Genomic DNA, 19,878 nt, shown 5'->3' on the forward strand with positions numbered 1-19,878 from the left:
CATCCTCTGACGATGATGTGTTTTCGTCCTCTAACGATGAAGATATTTTGGACTACCTTAATTTTGTCATCCGTCGCCCAAGATAATTAAAATTGAGTAAAAATTAGTTTAATCTTGATGATGTGGAATTCAAAATAAGATTCCGTCGGAGTAAAGAAAGTGTTTCAGCTGTGCTGAAAAAATTAATGATCAACTGACATTTTCAACTAGTAAGTACGTATAGATATATTATAACTTTGTCAAAATTTGGGTTTTGGATGTAAGTCAGGTTAAAATTCAGTAAACGTGTCAACGTTTGCGAAACAGAGGCACATTTGATGAAATCGAACATCACTTACATCCAAAAACCAAATTTTGATATTGAAAATAACTGTGAAAGCTTGAAATCAATTATTATAATTTTGCTTATATTGAACAGCTATCTTTTATTGTTATTAATGCTATACCAGTTATGGATCAACTATTGCTTATGTTGAGAACATATGCAACTGGATGTCACTTGATATCAGCAGGAGATTTTTGTGGCGTTAGCACTACAACTGCATATAGAATAATGCATAGAGTAACAAGAGCTATTGCAATGCTTCGGCCAGAATATGTCAATTTTCCTACTACACAAGAGGAGATACGTAGAGAATATCGCCGCTTCTACAATATAGCTCGACTCCCCAAAGTGGTTGAATGTTTAGATTGTACGCATGTTAGAATACAATCTTTTGGTGGGTACTAGTTAAGTATAATGTGAGTTAAATAATATTTCCTTAAATAAAAATGTTGACTTCACTAATAAAGAAAATAAAACGATCTACCTTATCAAAAAACCCAGAAATTTCCTATATGATCAGAAAGTAAAAAAATTCTTTGTTGTTCGGAGTTTTGATTGAGTTAGATATTAAATTAAATCAATGTATTAATTACCACTTGATTAAACATTTGTTGATAATTTTACTTATACCATGTGAATTTATACTGAAATTTTTCAGGCGGCTGAGATGCAGAACTATTCAGAAATAGAAAGGGTTACATTTCTATGAATGTCCAAGTAGTGTCAACTACAATTTTGGGAATATCTACCATTGTAGCACGGTGGCAAGGGTCAGTACATGATGCGACTATTTTCAAAAGCAGTCGACTTTCCGCGGCTTTTCAGCATGGAGCATACGAAAATGGAATATTACTAGGGGACAACGGTTATGCTCTGAAGAACTATCTCATGACGCCCATATTAAATCCACAAGTTAAAGCAGAATAACGATACAATGAAGCATACATAAGAACACGCAATACCGTAGAACGTCTTTTTGGAATTTGGAATAGACGGTTCCCTATATTAGCTTTAGGAATTCGCTTCATAGTGGATATGGTTATGGCCATTATTGTTGCAACCGCCGTAAGAGCAAGTGCCCCAATGTGAACCATATTTAAATCTTCCTTGTCCATGGAAGCAACTTATACAATATGGGAATATAAATGAACTAATGCAGGCTAATGATAGAAAAAAAAAAAACCTACATTTAATATAAGTATAAATATAATAATAGTAGTAAAAATAGTGGCAATAGTAGTTAATTTGTCTTGGATGCAATTGAATCGTCATAAGTAGATTAGAGTATTCGATAGGTTTCTTTCCTCTCTTCAGTGAAGTGTTTTCTGGTTTTTTTTTTTAATATTTTCCCAACAATTCATCAACGCTTCGACATTTCTGTAAAAGCCCATATTCATCCCAACATTTGTGTTTCTGTTTCATACCAACAACAGTCGTCTGCTTATTTTCTATATCTTTCTTGTTATTTATTAAATCAAATAATAAAATCTTATCATTTTCTGTAAAGTTTGCAGATCTTCTAATTTTGTTCGCACTTTCCATTATGTAACGACGATATTCGAAATACTGGTCGACAGCAATAGCGAATGGAAACTTTCGTTACAAAAATGAAGATATGACGTAAAAGTTCAATTGATCTGGATCAAATTAGAGCTGAAGAAATACATCCTGATTTTGATGTCAGTTCACATGTGAACCGACTTCAGCTGATCTGTCATTTGAACCGCGTCGAAGAAAACGGGCGTTACAGGTCTACAAAAGCGTGTAATTCAAAACTACTGTTAGATACGCCAACACTTTGTTGGTGCCCTCTCGGTTATTTCCTTAGACATTAACTATTCTAGTGTCGACGATTTCTTATGCCAGTTGACACCCCCTGGTTGAGATTTCCCTGTTTACAGCGCCGCCAAGCGGTTTCATCGGAAACGCTTACTCGACACATATTTGGATCCATTCCTGGTATCCACAGTTTTGTCTCCTTCTGTCTAGCCTCCATGAGTCCAGTATTGCGTCTTTTAATGCATTGTATTCCGAGTTCTACGATCTGCTGATTTATTTTCTTTTCTTTTCTGTTACCTTTTGGTTTATTTTCTTTCCTGTTTTCTTTTTGTATCAGTACTCGTTTTATTAATTACATTCTTTTACATTTTACACAGTGTTCCGTTTCCTTTTCGGGACCCGGTCCTTTCTAGCGATAGATGAAATTGCGCAGACCCTGGGTAGAAGCGCACGTCACAGCGCATCTATTACGCGCAGTATATGACGTACCCGCTTAAAAAATACGATAGAATTCGATAAGAAACGATAAAACTAATTGCCGATTTCAATCGTTTTCTATCAGTCCTATCTACATCAAGTTGAAGTGATGATAGAGTTTCTATCTAATGTAATCTGAACCTATCAGGTTGTTGCTTTATCGTAATAATACAATAGAAATTTAATCTATACCTATATGTATTTTCATATAAGCAGTACGTCTATCTATGGTAATATGAAATTCACGTTCTATTACGTATATGATGCTATATGATTCTATATGATTCTATATGAATCATATTTTTATATGTATTAATATGAAAATGCGTGATAGGAATCGAATCGTTTTCTATCGTCACCAACTTATTAGGGAAGAATATGAAATAAACGATAACCTTCTTATATGGCTTAATAACAAATGGTTTTCTCAACAATTATCATGAATTTGAGGATGCACTGCACGTACATTTCCCACCAAGAATCTGATTTGATTTGAATTTGAGTGCTTTGACACGAGAATAAAAACTGAAAAAAATCGACGTCTTGGAAGATAGGAAGAATGTTTGTTTTTAATAATAATGCCAAAAAGTTACTAATAAATGAATTAAAAAAATTAATTTACATATTCGGTAGACAACTTTCATATGAAATGAAGTCTCTAATTTTTCCGATAAAAAAAGAGATATTCTTAATATCTCCAAGACGCTGTTTTTTGTCAAATTTTTCCCTTATCGCAAGACACTGAACGAAATCAATCTTTTGGTTGAGAATTTATGTACAATGCATTCTTAATACAGTTAACTAGCGATCAATTTGTCGTGTCATGCATAAAGTGATCCTATATAATATGCAATAATAAACCTATTAAAAACGATAGAAATTGTATAGGAAATATTAGATAACGAATCTAAATTTTACGAACCAAAAACACGATTGGATTAGATAGGATTTTTTAAAAATCGTTTTCTATCGTATTTTTTAACCAGGGTAGACTAAAGAGCGTGCTAAGTAGGGGAAGCCTTCTCCTCTAGCCACGTTTTTTATGCGTCAGAATCGTTTGAGCCGACTGTACATAACTTAAAATCTATGTGTCAATAAATCCATGCATATTTTTAGTTCATGAATTTTTAGATTTTTTTTCTTAGCTATTGTGAATTGTAGAATAGGAAGAATACCATTCTGTTGGAATTGAATATTCCAGTTACCCACGCCACACTGACAAAAAGATACGAGAGAGTCGTTGGAAAAGCGATCGAAGAAGCTGCCAAAGAGATCTGCCGGAAAGAATTACAATTGAAAAAAAAATTTAACTGAAGAGGATAAAAGGTAATATTACAGTATAATTATAGATATGTCTGTAAATGAACAATGCTTCAGTCATAAAGAGCAAATAAAAAAAAATTGATTGAAAACTCGTAATTACTGTCGTTGATTACTTTTTTCGTAACCTTAAATTTCCCAGTCCTTCTCCCTGAACTGTGTAAAACGCACTCAAAAATATATGCAATTTCCAGCGGCACGATATCCTAAACTAAGTAATGGCTCCAGATAGTTTTTGATTTAAAATTAAATTGCAACTTCACACTCAAAACATGTTAAGCTCGATTGATTGTTTCGAAATTGGCGCTAACGGTGAGGTTAGGTGTGGTTTCGCGCTGTTGCCAGATATCGATGGTTGACTAGCCGAGGCTGCTCTTTCAGATACATTTTCCTTGCTTCGACGTTGAATATTTTTTTATCGTGATAGCGATCGAACGTTTTTCTTTCTTTGAATGAATCTTAAAACTTCAATTCATATGATCTACTGGTTTGCGAAGCCTTATCTTTTTTTAATATTAGGTGCGCAACTAAGTTCTCGCTGTTTTTTTTATGAAAATGCAACTTTAGTGTAAAAAACTGTTACAAATGAATCATTCAAAGTATTGCCCATCGTTAACTGCAACTTTTTCCCATCTTTCTGGTAGAGCTCGAATACCGTTACGGTAAAAGTGTTAATTTTTCGAGGCTATCCACGAATCAAGCCATTTTGTGATGTCTTCATATGAGCGGAACTGCTGATCAGCCAGAACATGTGCCATCGACCGGAACAGGTAATAATCGGACGGCGCAATATCTGGGGAATACGGCGGTGGGGTAGGACTTCCTATTTGAGCGTTTCCTGGTAGGTTTTAACGGGTTTGGCAACGTGAGGCCGAGCGTTGTCATGCTGTAGAATCATAATGAACCCAAGTTCCTTGTTTCTGAATCATTCCCAACGCATGCAATCGCTTGGAAATGGCTTGGCAGGTAACTCCTAATGCTAAAACAAGATCTTCTTGCGTTGGGCACGGATCCTCATCGAGCAATGCCTCCAATTCAGCGTCTCCGAAGGTTTTTGGCCTTCCTTTACGCGGATGGTCGTCAACATCGAAATCACCGTCTTTCAAGCGACGGAACCAATCACAGCACGTTATTTCACTTAGAGCAGCATCTCCGTAAACTTTTTAAAGCTCTCGATGCGCTTCAGCCGCCGTTTTCTTTGAATGAAAGAAGAAAATTAACACTTCCCGCAAATAACGATTATTTGGCACAAAATCAGACATTTTCACACAACCAAAAGTATGACGCCAAAACAAAATCACTAATGTGTCACAACGGTTTGTTTACCATATGTCTAAGCTTGGTTCATGACGTTTTGGATATGTCAAAATCGGCCAGCACTTACTGTTGGAGCCATCTATTGACAAACAGCGGGAACTTAGTTGCCCACCTAATATAATCATAAAATCTCGTTAAATGCGGTCGTATACCTCCCGTTCATATACTCTGATGTTAAACTGACCAACTTTGAATGCCTATATTTCCGTAATTAGGTGGTAAAAATTCGTGAAATAATTCCTGATCATGTATAATTCGATATAGAATAACATAGTTTCCTACCAATGAAGAATCATTATTTTCGTTCATGCAATAGCTATCTTAAGACCTCACGGAATGTTCTTATTTCAAAAATTAATATTTTTCCAGCCAACTCATTGCTATCGTATGACCTACCCCCACCACTATTGAACTTACAGTTTTTTAAGGTTTTTGGCAGAATCAATAACTACCAAAACTTTTAACTAACAAGAGGAGTCTCTAACAATCGGATTTTTGTAATTTTTTATATTCATGGTACATGAGGCTAAGAACTCAAATAGTAATTTCCCAAAGCAATCCGATATCATATTCAGAATTTCTCGAGAAAATCGACTTTGAAGTTGTGCGAGCGGTTTATGTGCACCCATTATGTTACACTATTCGAGTAGGACGCGTAGCTCATACGGTAGCATTCAAAGCTAGTAATTGTGGGATTGCGGTTCGAATCTCACTTCTAGTGTCTTTTTTTTCAATCCATTTCGCATACATACATTTAAATATAAAAATCATCAGATCTATGCCAATTCACAGATATATGTACAATTATAATCTTCTATGAAAATCGCACGTTTTATTTTTAATTATCTCGAGCCTGAAATGGCGAATAGGCGAAAAAAAAATAATATCCAGTAGTAATATTCTTCCACGTACGATGAAATTGGCGAGTTATTGTAGCCATTATGGTTTGTTGTGTGTTTTCCATATATGATACTTTGTGTTGAAAAATCATATTTAATCTTATTGTGATATACAATATAAAAGACAAACATTTCAGACCATGACAAAAGATGTATTGTTTGTAAAGCGGAACCTAGTCGAATTTCCAATCGGAGCTTTCATATGTAAGTATTGCATTTATTTGTAGTGTTACTTTTAATCTATAAATGTGACATTCATATATTACATCCTATTGTAAATACAGGTTTCTGAAAAATGAATTATTAAGGAAAAAATGGATCAATGCTATAAAATTGCAGAAATCTCCAAATTTCAAAACAATGCACATTTGCAGTGATCATTTTAACAAGGAAGCATTTTTTCATGTAGATGAGCTGAGGAGATGAAAGCGGCTATCCCTAGAAGCAGTACCTCAAATAAACAGTGAAAATACATGTCGTTCTTCAATAAGTAACGGAAGTTAGAAATATTAGCATTAATAGCTATGCAGAAAATGAAGAGAAACATGCAAGTTTAGAAAATAATGTGGATAAAGAGACAAATTCTCAAGAAAATTGTTAAACCAATGACTTGAGTTCACAATCACATTGGAATGAAGAAAGACTGAAAAAAGTACAAATAAGCTGTGTTTCACAAATTCTCTTAGAGAAAGTTTGCAATCAATTTGAATTGAATCAAACAGTATGAAAAGGTAATGAATTCTTTTTCACAGTAATGATGTGAATGCAGTTTTTATGCATAATAGTATAAAAAGGCTTTACCACAGAGTATATCTGTCGAGAAGATTTTATCTCAGATAGAACTTAGAGTCGATTCTTAAGATATTCAGCTTATGAAAGATCTAAAATTTGAGCAGCTCATAGTCAAAGCTCACGTATCAGAAAAAGAAATTTAAGTTTGAAAGATATAATCAATACTTTGCATATCAAGAAGGAATTTAATGCTGCAGTAAATCTGAAGGTTTAATTTTTATTCTTATTATTATTATATTTATTTATATTTATATTTGTATTATATTATAATTGAAAAAAAGTGTACTGTGTTTTATTGATTATATTTTTCTGATTTAAAAAATAATGTTCTATTTTATAATTTGTATATATTATTATCTCCAAATATATATATGATCTATTCAAGCATTTTAAGCTGTTTTAAGCTACATTCTGATTTTATATTAAAGTATATGATACATCAATATTATAATAGAAATGTACTCAAATTTATATTAATGAAATAAATGTTTTGAAAAAAATTTTTTTAATTAAGAAAATATACTATCCTATTGTTATAATATTTTTCATTTTTTTATAGGATTACTATCACATTTAAAAGAACTAATAATACGTATGAGAGAACCTAAATCAACAGCATCTTTTCCATCCCATTTGAAGAACTTTGCTCGAACCCTTCACTTTCATTTTCCGGCCGCATATGAAGTTGTCAGACATAATTTTTTAAATTGCCTACCTTGTATTCAAACCCTTCACAGTTGGATATGTACCAAAGGTTACAAGCCAGCAATTTCTGAAGAAATTATTAAAAATATATCTGAAATAAGCGTGAGGCAGCAAAAGGTAAAAAGCTTGTCTTTAATATTACTTTTAATGAAATGCACATCAAGCAGCATATTGAATGGGATAAAAATACTCATTCGTGAACAGGTCTTATTGATTTAGGGGATCAGTTAAATGAATTAAACAAAGACAGACGGAACAAAATTGCTTCAAAAGCATTAGTTTTCATGGTAGTCAATATAAATGGTGGATTCGAAGCTCCAATGGCCCACTATTTAATTAACTCTTTAACTGGTGTATAAAAATCTATTTTACTAAAAAATTTACTGATTAAGCTGCAAGAAAAAAGTATCAATGTAGTAAGCGTAACATTTGAAGGTGATACAACTCATAAAAATAGCTTATGAAGCTCTAGGAGCTCACTTAAGTTATAAAGCCAAAGAAAATTTTAAGCCATACTTCAAACATCCAAATTCTATTCAACCTATCTATATATATTTTGTATGATCCTTGTCATGGTTTCAAGCTAGGCTGTAATTATCATCTTGTGGAAGATTTAATAAATAGTAATGTTGTTGAATACCTGTTGAGTTATAAGTTATCCCAAGATCCAAGATAATCCCACCACGATTCAGTATAAATCTGCGTATAGAAAATTAGTGTCTAATAAAATAAATGTAATCATTTCTCCTGCGAATAGTTCTCAGTTAGGTGAAACAATACTTGTTTCTGAACAAAAGTGGTAATCCTATCGGCGAACAAAATAACACCAGTAATGAAAATATATCTTTGGAAATGACGAAAGAGAAAACAATGATTAAACAAAAAGTAAAAAATTTGTGTACATACCACTGAAACTCTAGGGGGCCTATCACGGTTCTTGGATTGGGTGAAAATGACGAATGTGAGCAACTCACCCAATTATGATCAATCTCAACTCGTGAAAATAATAGACTAATCACGTGAGGAGACTCGACACGATATTTCACGTGAAAAGGTGAAATCGACGTTCGTATACTGGAGTGTGGAATGCGTACGACTGTATTCGGAGGTAACCCAGCGAGCACACAGCTGTTTCACTCACTTCACGTATAAGGTTGTACTTTTCGAATTGAACTGCGCATGTGGTGTATAAGCCCTGCAAAAATGTTGTAACGCCGCATATCTGTGCCAGTTAAGCCAGCACCATCGACATATAGTACTGGACTGCTCACTGTAGTTGCAGAAAGGGTAATCGGGAATAGAAAGAGAGAGCAAATCGTAAGGACCGATCTGTCCTTTTCTATAATTTTTCTATTGGTCGAAAGGTTTCTGGATGGAAGGGGTTCAGGACTGTAATATGCAAAATGAGAACCATGTGAAAGATTACTCCGCACATCTAGAATGTATGTACGTTGTTACAGTCGAATCATGGAAACAAAAGCCTCCGTGAGTCAAATCTCAATTGTCTTGATTACTTTATTGTAGTTGAATTTATCAAAATTCAATATTACTAAAAAAATGGTGATTCGCTGTGTTAAGTGTGGACTACCGGGAGACCTGTATTTTGAGCCAATACGATAAGCTTTCACAACTAAGTAAAATGGAAAAATAACCTTAAATTTTATGATTAACATAAGATTAAATCAATTTTTAAACTTATAAAATATATAAATAAAGTTCATCATGAAACATACATTTTACTGTGCGGGGTTCCCTTATTCCTGATTCCGCTCCTGCCCAAGAGAAGGACAGCATGGTCCTTACGATTAGCTCTCTCTTTCTATTCCTAATTACACTTTCTGCAGCTACAGTGAGCAGTCCAGTACTATATGTCGATGGCCAGCACTGAAATTCAAATGTATGTATGTGCATACATACATAAGTACAGAGATGGTCTCTAATAAGCAGAGATGAGTGAAGAGATGCACAACGCTACGGTTTCAGGCGATACCAAAAGCATGGCACTAAATCGTAGCGGCGAGTCCGGGAGTAGGATTTCGTGATCATGATTTCGTGATCATCGCCTCTGTCGATGTTACAGATTTCGCGTAGCCGCGCGGGTCACGAGCATCGTTCCAGCCGATATTGCAGTCAGCGTGAAATGAATGGATTGCTCAGTGGACCGTCGTCGGGAAGTTAGCGCGGGAAATTAAAAATTTGTATATTTATAATGCTTAAAATATTGCTCCTTAAATGCTCCATATGTTTCCGTAATTGCTCCACTGCTACTATGCAGTGATTGATAAATATTCATTAAAACAGAACATTTTTATTTTTATTGAAATTCCAAATAACCGAGCAGATTTTCATATGAGTTTCTTTATGAATTAATTGCTCCCGATTTGCTCCCAATTGCTCCACAATTAGTTTTTTATTTAATTAAAGCATCTTTAAATAATAAGTAAAATTTGATTTTTACTTAGCTCGATTGCAAACGTGAACATTATGATTGGTTTGCGAACACACCTATTACAGCTGCGTTCTAAGATCAGCCGAAAGTGCGCGAACATCGTTGCCTCGGTTCATTTTCGAACACACTTGGTCAATTCAGGATTGGTCAATTCCTTTAGATCAGTATCAACTAAACCGGTTCAAGACCGCCGTGTAAACGTAGTTTAAGGCCTGTTATCTTCTGCGCGCTTCAATGTATAAACTACGTTTATTTTCAAAATACAAATGTCTGATTGGCTAACAGCCCAGTTAAGCCGAGTTTATGCATTGAAGCGCGTCGAAGAAAACGAAGCGTAAATCGGTTCAAGCCGCCGTGTAAACGTAGTCAGTGACTAACACAGGCATTTCCACTTTCAAGAAATAATTGGGATTTATCAGTTCCTTTAGATGAGTAATAATTAACCCAGAATAAGACCGTGTGAACGTGGTCGATGACTACATTCACACGACGGTTTTATTTCGGTTATGATTTTACTAAAAGATAACCCTCGGTTAACTGGCGAAATTACATGTTTGAACACGCTAAGGCATTGATTTAGCCTAACCATTAGAGTAACTTATTTTGATTCCAGGTGATTTTTCTTATTCGTGCGATGTATATTTCATTGTGAAAACGGTTATCATGTCCGATGTGACTTTATGTATGATTGCTACATATAAAAAACAAATTTTTAAATGATTTTGGGCAATAGCAATCTCATTCGTTATCACTAGTAAATATGATTATCTCTCATTCTTTCAGACTAATTATTTTTAATCCGTCATAAAATATTTTTTATGTAACTCATGCATGAAAAACACTACTTTTCGTGCCTCCGAAGTGTGGCGAAAGTGGTGCTTTATATCTATGGATACGATAAAAATGCTGCGCATGCGTAAATCGGCCCAATTTTACATTATCGCACTAGTGCTTTCTTCTCGCACTAATGCGGTAAAGTAAACTTTGTTCTCGCGCGCTGTCATGAAATGCATTCACTTTGGAAGCCTTCCTTGCTCTTCTTATGGCTGCCTCCTCCAACTAAGAGATGTTCCAGTCACTTTGGAGGCACGAAAGTAGCGTTTTTCATGCATTCGTTACAGAAAATATTATGCGATACTGGTACAATAAAGCGAACATTATACGCAGTTCGTGAAGTTTGTCACACTCGCCGCACTCGTAAAACAAACAGCACTCGCCTTCAGCTCATGCCGTTGTGTTACTCGTGTGCGGCTTGTGCGACCAACTTCACCGCCTGCCTATAAAGTTCGCTTTCTCGCACTTGTATCGCAAAGTACTATTAAGGCAGGATTTAAATAAGGTATTTCTTCACGACTTGTGCTATTAAAGAAAAATGTCTATTCATAACCTTTGTTTTATGTTACTAGTTTTGCCGATAATTATAAAAGTGACCTAAGTGACAATATGAATAAATTATGTTAATAATTGAACCATTTTTTTTTATACGCACAAACGCAAAAATCTAATTATCGAAAATAAAAGTGACAGATTACTTTTACAATATAATGAACGACACGCTTGTAGTCGTAAAATATAAAATCTATTTTCGTAACATTGCCAATACTGCTGATTAATAATTTTACCTGAAGATCATGCAAGCAGAGTTAAATTAGATAACTTTGACGATAATGTTAATTCAAAGTACTATTTGAAAGTTAACTGAAATTTAGCAGCTTTAACACATTTTTCGGACTAATTGGATATTTGAAGTTCTCATGTCCGTTTTCTTCGACGCGGTTCAATGCATAAACTCGGCTTAACTGGGCTATTAGCCAATCAGACACTTGTATTTTGAAAATAAACGTAGTTTATACATTGAAGCGCGCAGAAGATAACAGGCCTTAAACTACGTTTACACGGCGGTCTTGAACCGGTTTAGTTGATACTGATCTAAAGGAATTGACCAATCCTGAATTGACCAAGTGTGTTCGAAAATGAACCGAGGCAACGATGTTCGCGCACTTTCGGCTGATCTTAGAACGCAGCTGTAATAGGTGTGTTCGCAAACCAATCATAATGTTCACGTTTGCAATCGAGCTAAGTAAAAATCAAATTTTACTTATTATTTAAAGATGCTTTAATTAAATAAAAAACTAATTGTGGAGCAATTGGGAGCAAATCGGGAGCAATTAATTCATAAAGAAACTCATATGAAAATCTGCTCGGTTATTTGGAATTTCAATAAAAATAAAAATGTTCTGTTTTAATGAATATTTATTAATCACTGCATAGTAGCAGTGGAGCAATTACGGAAACATATGGAGCATTTAAGGAGCAATTTTTTAAGCATTATAAATATACAAATTTTGATTTTCCCGCGCTAACTTCCCGACTGCGCTCGGTGGTGGGGAAAAAGTTGCCGCCCCTTACAAATCGTTACAAATCGACAACCAGACGGGGCAGCAAGGTCTTCCGTCCAATCGAACCCTAAGCATTTGTATGGACATAATGCGCAAACAAATGTGTATATTCAAATAAATTTCAAAGTTATAAAAAATGCATAGAAATATTGGTTTGCACTCTTTACCTCTTATCATGCCGAAAATAAACATTAAAAAATAAATGGCGAAATTCGTTTTTAAATGAAACGACCGAGAAAAGTTCAAAGAGAAATTTTGAATTATCATACGGGTTACAGGTTCGATCCCTCATGAAGAACTCTTTTTTTCATCTTTTTTTTCAATTTACAGTAGATATACAAGGAGAGTTCTGGCTCAAGATTCCTGCACCGACACGTTACCGACCTCTGGGTTCGCGTCCGTGCTAAGTTAGCGAAGTTGGCGCCCCCTGTGGATGGTAAGTTGGTAAGTTAGGGCAATTGGGCCCCCTATGAAAGATGTCTGCTTACCGACGCCTCCGGAATTTTGAAGAGGGTGCGCGCACACGAGTCGTCCCCCTTCGGTTTGACGTCATCGGAAGGGGGCCCTGGTTTTACATCAGGTATCAGGGATTATACGACAGATTTCAGAAATTTTGCATCAGACGTAATTGAGTACATTCTAGATCCTTCTACTGCAACCCCACTTCAGTCTCATCCCTTACACATGAAGCGGTGGATTTCAAAGGAGATGATCGACAACGTTACCGAGTTTTGTACTTGCGATCCTCTGGCAGCTCCTACCCTCCTTTCCCTTCCCCCCCATCCCCGCAGACCAGCGTGTGGAGGTGAGGAATGACCCTTTGTATGTCACCGAAGAATTTCGACGACATTTCATCATAAGCCCCCTATTTCTCTTCCGCCTTCTTCACCTCTATCGTTCCGCTACGATACAGTGGCTTTGGACAGACGGTAGAAATCAAAGGAGGTGTCGAATGATCCTTTGTACTTACCGAAAAAATTGTTTACAATAATTTAATGTGCACTATTTATTCGAGAAGAATTGCGCATCGAGACGGTGGATCTTTGATGCTAAAGAATTTACCCAGTTCCGCTACGATACATTGGCCTTGGAGAGACGGTAGAAATCAAAGGAGGTGTCAAATGACCCTTTGTACGTTACCGAAAAAATTGTTTGCAATAATTTAATGTGCACTATTTATTCGAGAAGAATTTAGCAATTTCCACTACGATACATTGGCCTTGAAAAGACGGTAGAAATCAAAGGAGGTGTCGAATCATCCTTTGTACTTACCGAAAAAATTGTTTACAATAATTTAATGTGCACTATTTATTCGAGAGGAATTGCGCATCGAGACGGCGGATCTCTGATGCCAAAGAATTTAGCAAACCTTTAGGGTGTCGATACTTAGGCTTAGTGAATAACGCGTCAAGTCCTTCTACATATCATCAAAATTACCTCCGGCGAGATGGTCAACGGTTTCGGCGAGCCGGAAATATAGGGTTACTCAAAGGCTAGATATGAGGTGTCCGGCATGTGTCTTTGATGGCTAGGAGCTACCGACGATTTGTTTATATTACCGCCGAGCTGAATAATGTTCTTAGAATGACACACATTAATCAAGGGATAGATAATTTATTCACTCGCCAATTAGAAACGTTGTCAATTTTAATATTATTATTATTATACCAGAAAAAGGTGATGAGGAATGCTCATGCCTTAGACTTATGAACGACAGCCCGTGATGTAGAGCAACCATTGATGTTCAAACCTCATCGAGTGTACCTTATTGTAAAAGCTTTTAATGAGAGAAAAATGGATTCTGCAAAGTGTAAGAAATTGATTCAGATTATGGAAGAAGCATACAAACTGCTGAAGATTATGGAAATTAACAAGTGGACAAAGTTTGGTACTCAAAATATTCGACTTCTGAACAAAATTCTGATGAACGTTGCGCTTACGATCGGGGAGAAAACCAAAATCTTGACAACCATTGGAATACTTACATCGTTTAATGAAAAATTTAAACAGCATCTTCAAAAAAGAGGTGAAGGAACTGTGAGAGAGAGAAGAAGTGACAGAGTACGTTGGCATGACTTGGAATCAGCCTTCAAGGGGAGAATAAGAACGGGAGTGATAGCAAATTTGCGACACAAGGACTTGAAGCGTTTTCTGGAAGATTCAAGAAAACTGTTCGCTCTGAGATTCAAGAAAACTGTTCGCTGTTAGATACGCTTCGAAAAGATAGAAATTTGAAGGTGAACGTCGTCTTGTCCTGTAAATTTGGGACTATGAAAGGCGGTGAGCTTATTGAGGACCTAAAGTTCTTTAATACGAACAATCTGCAAGTTGAAACATGCAATTTGCTTCCACCGAATCGTAAGTAGTGTACGAAGTCCTTATATGAGGAAGAATTTTCATTTTTTTTAATCTTTGGCTTCCTCATAGATGAAATTTCATCTATTACCCACGATTCAGAGGAAGCAAATTGCAAAATTAAAATTCTTGGCATCCTCATATAGTGACTTCGTACACTACTTATGATTCGGAGGAAGCAAATTCCAAGTTTCAACTTGCAGCTTGTTTAACGTGAGTCCCCATGCCTCTCACAACTTGGGGTGCTTCATACTGTAAAGAACGCATGTAAGGATAAATCTCTTGCATGATCTCTTCGGGCCTAATATTTTTGAATTAGCTGAAATTCAAAAACTTGAAGATATATATAATCAGATCCGTTTTACCAATCTCCGCCAAATTTGAGACATATCACGGCTAAATGATACTCTATACTTTTCGAAAATTGGAGCTCAATTGGTCAAAGTTGACGGGAGTTATATTGATAAATTTAATTTTTCGAAAAATTCAAAATATCATAAAATCAAAACTTCTCGATCGATTCGGTCCAAATGCAATACCAACCAATCCTGGATACATATCTCTTTGTTAAGAACTATTTAGACGATTATCACAAAATTTGCGATCGCTAGAGTGCGAACGTCCTTTTTTTGGAAATTTGAAAATGACATCAATTTTAAGCCACAGCTTGAATCATGACGAAAATTATGGTCAATGAAGGGATTATAGACCTGCATATGCCTGCAAAATTGGGGAGCTGTAGCTAAAACCGTTCTCGAGTTATACGCGTTTGAATTTTGGGAGGCCATTACACACATACACATACACACACATACATCCGGACATATTTTTGAAACGTGTTTTCTCGACGTTTTGGCACATTCTGAACATGGCGACATAAAAATCTCGACAGGAAAATTTTCCACCGTCACATAGCTTCCTCTATGAGGAAGCAAAAACGAAGTAATTCTATCATCCACGGAGATCAAGGAGTGGTTTAATGTCAATGTACTGGAAAAATTATTAACTAAAATCGAAGACTTCCAAAACAGAGAATCGGGCTGGTCGTTGTTGGAAATAATAAACTTGGCGGTAGATATCAACAGATGTATACAAATACATGGTGGTCTGTCGACATTCATCGAATTGCCTAAGAACGTGCGGAACAAAAAAGCAGTAGTGAACATTATAAATAACGATCCGTATTGTTTTCTCTGGTCCGTTACGGCAGCTCTTCATACAGCTAAACAAAATGTAGACAGGATCAGTTCGTACCCACATTTCAGCTCAGTGCTAAAGTACGAAGGTATAAATTTTCCTATTGGCTTGAAGGACATTCCATAATTCGAAGCGATTAATGATTTAGTGATTAACGTTTACGGTATAGAACGCGATGCGAATAAGGGTGGTAATGAGATAGTTTAAGACAATACAGATCAAATAAATCTCTAATTCGTCTTCTGATAGTGGAAAGTGAAATTGATGATGATGATGATGATGATGATGACGATGATGATGATGATTTGAACATGGAATTTTTGTCAAAAAGTGTAATTTACCATTTTGCTTGGATCCAAAATTTATCTCGACTGCTAAGTTCTCAAATTTCAAAACATAACGGTTATATTAGACTGTGCGATAAATGCTTGTGCCATTTTCAAACTGAAAACTCTTTCGAAAAACATAAACTCGATTGTGCGAATATAAATAAGTGTAGAGTGATTTTGCCAAATGATGAGGAAAAATTGCTGAAGTTCAAAAATTACAATTATCAGGAAAATGTACCGTTCGTCATTTATGCTGATATTTAATGTATGTTGAAACCAGTTGTAAATGCACTCAAAGCATCAAACACGATCCTGTACTAAAAGCATTTTCCACACAGTATCGCATTTTACCTAAAGTGCGCCTTCGACGAGTCTTTATCCAAATTCAAAATTAATCGTGGAAATGATTGTATCAAGTGGTTCATGGATGAACTGCAGGAATTGGCACGATCTTTAGAAATTTATTATAAACGTATTGTACCCATGGAACCACTGAATCTCGAACAGACGCAAAAATTTTATTCCGCAAAGATCTGTTACATTTGTGAGAAACCATTCACATTGCAATATGTCAAGCATTACGCTCGTTGTCACTTTACAGGCAAGTATCGCGGTGCTGCTCATCCCGGTTGCAATTTGAATTATAAAAACTCACATACTATTCCCATAGTTTTCCACAACCTGTCTGATTACGAATCGCACTTTCTGATTAAGGCTTAACTACTTCCTTCGAAGGTTTCGTAAATCTTTTACCGGTTAACAAAGAAAGATATATATCGTTTACAAAGAACGTTAAAGATACAATTATAAATTTTCGGTTCATTGATTCATTCAGATTTATGGCAAGCAGCATTGAAAAATTATCCTCCTATCTTAATGATTCCGAGAAAATAATTACACATAGACATTGTGACAATGCGGAGAAATTTAAACTGTTAACGAGGAAAGGTGTTTTTCCATACGACTATGTTAACTGTTGGGAAAAACTTGAAGAGACGCAATTACCATCGAAAGAAATTTTTTTTTCGAAATTGAATAACGAGGAAATTTCTGAGAGTGACTATGCGCAAGCGTCTAATGTTTAGCATACGTTTAATGTTAAAACGTTGGGTGAATATTCCGATTTGTATCTAAGAAATGATGTTCTACTTTTGTCTGATATTTTCGAAAATTTTAGACGCAACTGCTTCTCTACGTACAAGTTAGATCCTTTGCATTTTTACACTGCACCCGGACTTGCTTTCGATGCTATGCTCAAGTGTACGGGCGTTGAAATGGAACTCCTCGATGATGTAGAAATGTTATTGTTTGTCGAACGAGGTATTCGTGGCGGTATAGCTCAATGTTCTAATAGATACGCCAAGGCTAACATTAGATATATGGGCGCGGATTTCGATCCAACCAAAGAAGAATCATACCCTAAGTACTATGATGTCAATAACTTGTACGGCGCAGCTATGAGTCACTTCCTACCGTTCAACTCGTTCGAATGGGAGCAAAATATCGAACAACTGGATATTTGTAAGATTCAAAGCAAGAAGCATGAAGTTTATACTGTTGAGCAAAAGAAAATAGCATTATGTTGGAATGATTATAAGAGAGTGATTGTTTCTCATTCAACGGATACCCTCCCATGGGGGTATAAAATATGTTAAAATATATAAGCGTGTGTAGGGAAAAATGAATTTTTCGTCATAACCTCAACGGGGACCGATGACCTGGATGGCATCATCCAAATTTTTATTGTCCTTAGTGCAATATACAGGGTGTTCGTTATGAAATGCACTGTAGTAACATCGTTGCATTCCTTGTCAAATTCTAATGAATACGTATATTTTCATTTTTTGTTTCATATATCAAAATTTTGAGATAATCAAGGTTGAAGTTGCAGTAATGCGACCAATCAGAGCGCGTTTAAGCGGAGCGTAGATGACGTCGCGAGTCAGCCGGCAAGCCCTGCTTACACTAGGCCAATAACACTAAGAGTATGTTCTCCGCGTTTTCACGGGCACGGCGAGCGAGCACCTATTCGAACTCCGGCAGAGTACACGCAAAACAAAAGAAAATAATAAAATACTCTATCGAACTTTCAATTAGGCCCTTGCGGTCGGTGGATTCTGCCTGGACTTTGCAATGGCCTTTCGGCCCGTATCGCGTTTCGGCGTGATTTTCCGCCGAGGACAAGACGGGTGAAATCCACCACGTCACAATATATTGCAATTGCCTTTCGGCCCGTATCGCGTTTCGGCGTGATTTTCCGCCGAGGACAAGACGGGTGAAATCCACCACGTCACAGGGTGCATATCGTAATTGTGCAATAACCGATGCACTGTGCTTATTCCTGGGCTGTAACGAATCACGTGCAAATAACATTTCATATGCAACTTCAAATACGAAGTAGGTATACAGCTATTTTATGCGTACTTACCCTTCTTGTCGACTAAGTTCCCGGATACTTACTTGAGGGTTATCCTCCACTCGTTGTAAGATACGATCCTCAGTAATTGAGGTTGCTGCATTTTGTAAACGCCCTGTACGCTCATGAAAGGACAAAACCGATCAAGTCTCCTCCAATCGGATCCTGACACGTTGAATGACATTTTTATCAGGATGTCGCCGATTAGGATACCTAATTGCATATTCTTGCGCTGCTTGTGTTTGGTTGCCATTACATTGGGCTAACCAATACATGTCGCAATATTCTCTCACAGAATAATCACTCATAATGCGATCTTGTAGTCGAAACAACATAAATCGAACTAACTGTCTCCGCAATATGAAGCGAAATAAATTGTAATTTGTAAACAGTAATGAGTCTACTGCGGTCGAATGACTTGTTTACAAATTACAACTTATTTCACTTCACATTGCGGACACAGTCAGTTCGCACTATGAGTAATTATTCTATGAGAGAATATTGCGACATGTATTGGGTGTTAGCCCAATGTAATGGCAACCAAACACAAGCAGCGCAAGAATATGCAATTAGGTATCCTAATCGGCGACATCCTGATAAAAATGTTACGTAATCTACAATATTTACTGTTTCAGAATAATCATTATCATAGAAAATGTATGTCATTGTTGCAGATTAGCATGTCCAGATCTAAGCTCGGTCATGCGTAGATCAAAATCGGTCCTTTTCAGGAGCACTCAAAACGTAATACGTTGCTACAACTATCTTGTCCCAAACACAAGCATTGCAAGAATATGCAATTAGGTATCCTAATCGGCGACATCCTGATAAAAATGTTACGTAATCTACAATATTTACTGTTTCAGAATAATCATTATCATAGAAAATGTATGTCATTGTTGCAGATTAGCATGTCCAGATCTAAGCTCGGTCATGCGTAGATCAAAATCGGTCCTTTTCAGGAGCACTCAAAACGTAATACGTTGCTACAACTATCTTGTCACATTAAAGGAATAGACATTACAAGGAATAAAGGGTACCTTCTGAAATTCAGTGACGTTACAGCGAGCGATTGTATCTCACTCAATTACATGCAGATAAACAGGGACACTACGACGA

General features: G+C 36.1%; 1 long non-coding RNA gene across 1 annotated transcript; it reads right to left on the bottom strand.

Moving 5' to 3' along the window:
* Positions 1–1,424: 1,424 nt before the first annotated feature.
* Positions 1,425–9,291, bottom strand: LOC112494547. Its single transcript, XR_003060075.1, has 3 exons — positions 8,521–9,291; positions 8,255–8,419; positions 1,425–8,006 (listed from the first exon to the last, which is right to left on the bottom strand). It is a non-coding gene; the product is annotated as an uncharacterized LOC112494547 (long non-coding RNA).
* Positions 9,292–19,878: the final 10,587 nt, after the last annotated feature.

This window comes from Cephus cinctus, unplaced genomic scaffold (genome assembly GCF_000341935.2).
Source record: "Cephus cinctus unplaced genomic scaffold, Ccin1 Ccin1_scaffold0599, whole genome shotgun sequence".
Lineage (NCBI taxonomy): Eukaryota > Metazoa > Arthropoda > Insecta > Hymenoptera > Cephidae > Cephus > Cephus cinctus.